At 39.1% G+C, this 4,813-nt stretch overlaps 1 long non-coding RNA gene across 1 annotated transcript; it reads right to left on the bottom strand.

The window, feature by feature from the left end:
• Positions 1 to 3,263: 3,263 nt before the first annotated feature.
• On the bottom strand, positions 3,264 to 4,687 carry LOC107198950. The gene is made up of 2 exons (XR_004495692.1): positions 4,016 to 4,687; positions 3,264 to 3,925 (listed from the first exon to the last, which is right to left on the bottom strand). It is a non-coding gene; the product is annotated as an uncharacterized LOC107198950 (long non-coding RNA).
• Positions 4,688 to 4,813: the final 126 nt, after the last annotated feature.

The raw sequence follows: 4,813 nt of genomic DNA, 5'->3' as shown, positions 1-4,813 counted from the left end.
TTTTTTTTTTCTTTTTTTTTTTTTATGGTATTAATTACAATCTGCCAAGTTCGACCGAGAGACACAGTGTCCTTGCTCTTTTCTGTAATTGCACTACTAAATGCCCGTGATAATTAGCCCATATAATGAGCATATCCAGGTCTTTTTCCCGGGCTGCTCCGCCTTGTTTAATGAGGATGCAGAGAAGCAGTTTATCTGCTGCTGCAAATTCCACATCCATGCTAGCGGCAACCCCCAAGGGGGAAGGTTGCGAGCCTTTTACTACACCCTTGCCTGGCTGGGCCCCCCGCAGCAGCCTTACTTCCACGTCCAACCACTCCACATCTCACTGCGCTCAGGCTGCCTATCCGGTGCTGATCCAAGCCTGCAATGTCTAACGCCCAGATCCACTCCCCTGACTCCAAAGCCCCTCTGCCCGCAGGGGTGTCCTTGGTCAGAGCACCAAATATTGAAGGACCCCCAAGCTATTCACCAGTCTTCACAGAAGTAATTGTGAATGCTGTTTATTTCTATTTTTAGCACACCTTTTATAGGGTTCTACAGGGTCTGCGGGCAGAGCAAATTACTATTGGCTAAGACACACAAGTTTACGTATTTTCCCTTACATACAAGGATATTGTTTTGCTTTTACTCTCTCTTCTGCAGGAAGGTTTCAAGGATTTTAGCCCTTAATATCACGACTTATTTCAAAGGCTGGTTTGTGCATACAGGCCTTTACTAATATATAAAATATATCAACACTTGGGGATAGTGCTGTGCAGGGCCAGGAGTTGGACTCGATGATCCTTGTGGATCCCTTCCAATTTAGCACATTCTGTGATTGCATGATCCTGTGACATTGTGAAGGCTGTGCTGTGTGGCCAGGCATGTGCTGTGCTGCTCACCAAGAGGGGAGCATGCAGGGGTAAAGACAGTGCCAGTCTGTTGTCAAAAGCCCAACCAGATACAGTATCAGGTATACTCTTAAACAAGGCCCAAAAGATGTAATATCTAAATAGGTGTTGTGTGAAATACTGGTGAGTTTGAGAACTCTTCTGATTAACTAGATTACAGAATACATGAGATGTCCACAATATTTCACAAGGAGGTGGTAAAATCACAGGAGGGGAAAATCTCTCAAACACATGTGAGGATCTTAGTGGTACAGATCTTGGGTCTACGCCTCAAGTATGGAATACACAACCAATTTAGAAAATGTTGATGGGAGATTCTTGATGAAGATACCCTGAATTTTTCTTTTGGATAGGGCATAAAAAGAAGTGCTTTAATGTCTATAAATGGGAATCCAGGGCTGGTTTAGGGCTAGTGGAGGCAGCATGTACACTTTGAGCACCTTCAGCAGGGTAAGCCACCATCTCTGATTGCAACCTGCAACTTCAATGGTATTTACCTGTTGCTGATGTTGGAGACAGGTAAGTGACTGAACACACTGAAGTTCATGCAACAACAACCAAAGTTTATTGCTGGGTGCTCCCTTTTACAGGGGGTTCAAATTTCCCATATTGTTTGCATACATGATTGATTGGAGTCTTAGCACTGCCCAGCTGACTGGCCAATGATATGTGTGCATTCAGGATTGTATGGGATTACCTGTTTGAGTTTGAATCCAACCTATCATTATTGTACCCAGGGACTTGTTTACCTCTATTGTCTAATGAGCTAGGCAGGTCTAGTTGGTGTCTTGGTTTATCTCTGCAACTTACAGACCAGCTGTACCCGTCACAGTTCCCTCTTTCTATTTAAAAAAATGTTAAGTGTTGTTTGTCATCTTCTGCGAGGCCTCTTGCAGATAGGATGACAAAGACAGCATGACGACACAGATGATAAACCTAGTTCAAGTAAGACTTTCCACTCAACTCGACAAGCCTAGCCTCTCCCAGCCAGTGATGTATCCCATATGTCATTGAAGATGTAACATTCATACCCAGGAGCTATCAAATGGGATTACCAACAATACAAGTTCTCAAAATGGCATGCCGCTGGCTCATTACTTAGGAGTTACAACTTAACTCAACTTTAGAACTTCAGAATGAGAAAACCAACTAACAGGAGAAACAATTAGTCTAGTTCAGGTTTGTGATTCATGTCCATAAATAGACAAATATTTAAATAAATCCTTAAGTCCTCATATCTTTAGATATATAAAATCCTTAAATAAATTGTCACCTCAAGAGTCACAGATTTCCATGATGATTGCAATGATAAAAATTACATTCAATTACTGCAAGTGATTTAGGGTATAGATAGCTTTAGCCACTCTACTACTCTGTGGGGTCTCACCAGGCATTCACCCTTTCTGTTTATTAAGAATACGTCTCAAAGTGCTGTGTGCACATTCCATGATGGCCTGTCCTGTTGGCGAATGGGAATACCAGTGTGGTGTAACACACCCCAGAACTGAAGGAATTGTCTTGTATTTAGTGAGGTGTACAACTGCTTTTGAAAGTACCATTTACCAAAACAATTCAAAATTATCAAAGGAAACATCCCATGTCTTAGATTTTACAGGTCACATCCTGGTATATGATTAAAAGTGATGCATCCCTGTATCAGTGATGTCCTTAAAATATGTGATTCTCAAAGTCTTTGAGTAAAATCATAAGTCCAAGGGTCTCATAGGTGGTTTAATGGATATTGAAGCTTTTGGATTTCCCTTGTGAGGGCTTCCTCACTTAGTCATGACCTTTGCTTACTATTTGATAGGTAGATACAATGTTAATAACATCATTCAGGTATATTTCTAGAATCCCTTTGCACAGTCACAATACTGAAAACATAGTACAAAATCAGTTGGGTTGTGTGTCTTAACAAATACAGATAGTTTGCAGCATTACAAAATAGAGTCAACAAAATTGGATCACTTCGTTATCTAAGGACACCTATGAAGTTGTTTCTTGAGGTTGGAGGGAATTAAGTTATTCACTTATATAGCTATTGTACTGAGTCATCTACTGTAAGAGATGATACACTGTAAGTTTTCTAGAAGTTAGAGGAATTGATACTGCTTTAACATAATCCTTGTCATTTTTAGAGGTGGTGAAAACAATGCTGGCTTGATTAATTATGGTCAATATGATCTGGTAGAAAGGGTTTCAGATCTAGGTTTCAGTCTACCTTAATTGATGTTACTTCATTAGGTAAGTGAATATGAAGCATCTGTTTTGATTTGTGTCTCTGCTTCCTTTTAATTGCTGCAGTAATTAAGATTGTCAAATACATACTTCCTAGTGTTAGCATTCAGGAACACACATAATCACGAATGATTATATGAAGGTGCTTTATTGAAGAGCTCTGGGTGTCAGGGGTACACATAGCCAAATCTGACCTGACTTGGTTTTGAGTTGAACATGTTTTTATACTCTATCGTTATATTATTTACATATTAATTATTAAACTTACATTGTTCTATTGTATGCATTGTTTTTACTCAAGCATGGATTTCTCGTGATCCCCTCAACCCCAAACATTGTTTCTCATGTTCTTTAAACAATAATTATATCTAATCACATCTAACAATTGTATCATTTATCATATACTGATTACAAAGGTGCAGTTTCACATGATCTTTATCAAGTACAAGGCCTAACATTTCCCAGGGCCTACTTTTCCCAGGCTTGCCAAAACTAACTTTCTAAGTCCCCGAATTTTCTAAGACTTAAAAACCTTTTACTAACCCCCTTTGAAAGCATTTTCACTTCACTCTAAGTGCAAATGTTTTCACTTGATACAGTCCTCTGTTTCTGAGTTTATACTTGATGTTCTTTGAATTCTTGATTGATGTAAATGTTGTCCTAGATGTTGTCATGAACTGGAGAACCAGAAGATGGTGGGTGTGGATCTCGCGTCAGTGCCTTTATTATTTCCTGGTTCCAGGATGTTTTCTTCTGTATTTCTCCTTTTTAGATGGTGTAAACTAACCAAATTGCTAAGAATACAATTAGTAAAATTATGACACTCTCAATGATAGGTTTAATCCATGAACTCCCATTCCACCCTAACCCCTTGAAGATTTTACCTAACCAACTTGTAGTCAAATCCTTTTGCTCTTCCTGTGTTCCATGCTCTTATTTGTTGCAACTCACTGATGTCATATTCTACATCTGCAGTTACATTTGGGATGTGGACGCAGCAATGATCAATCCGTCCCTTTAAAAACTTACATGCTCCATGCTCTTTCAGGAGTAGCAAATCTAGAGCCAATTGATTTTGTAAAGTCATTTTGTGGTTCTTGTAATTGTACATTTAGTTCTTTAAATCTTTCTCAGGTCACTCTTGCCAATCTATCTACCTGACCTGTAAGTTTGTACAACATTTCTTTATTCTGATAGTTTGCTATAGGACCGAGCAAAGACTCTAGGGCTCACCCAAATTTCACTTCACTAGAGGGTTCTTGCCAAGTGTCATCCTGATTCTATTCCTATCCTAATCTTTCCTAGCTATGCCTGTGTCTAGCCACTGAGTTGCTTTTCAAGCAGATCTCACATTTTGACATTACTGATTTTGCCATTGTTATCATCCGTACCGAGATTAATTTTGCTTTAGTAATTTTACCAATGTCTCTATACACCCCAATGACATTTGTTATGTTTAATTTGTAGAACTTCTCTCATTATCAAGGGGGGTAACACTATTTGTCTTTGTGCAGTTACATACTGTAATAAATAATTGTATGTATTAAAAATTCGGAAAGGTATAAATAAGATAAATGTGTTTGTAATGATGTAAAATATAAAATGTGAAAAAACCCCTCTCCGGGTCTGGTCGGGACCCCCTTCGGAAAGCAACAGATTGCAACCAACACCCAGGTAACGAA

This window comes from Parus major, unplaced genomic scaffold (genome assembly GCF_001522545.3).
Source record: "Parus major isolate Abel unplaced genomic scaffold, Parus_major1.1 Scaffold381, whole genome shotgun sequence".
Classification (NCBI taxonomy): domain Eukaryota; kingdom Metazoa; phylum Chordata; class Aves; order Passeriformes; family Paridae; genus Parus; species Parus major.
Note: the sequence above shows the minus strand (reverse complement) of the source record. Positions and strands in the feature narration are given on the sequence as shown.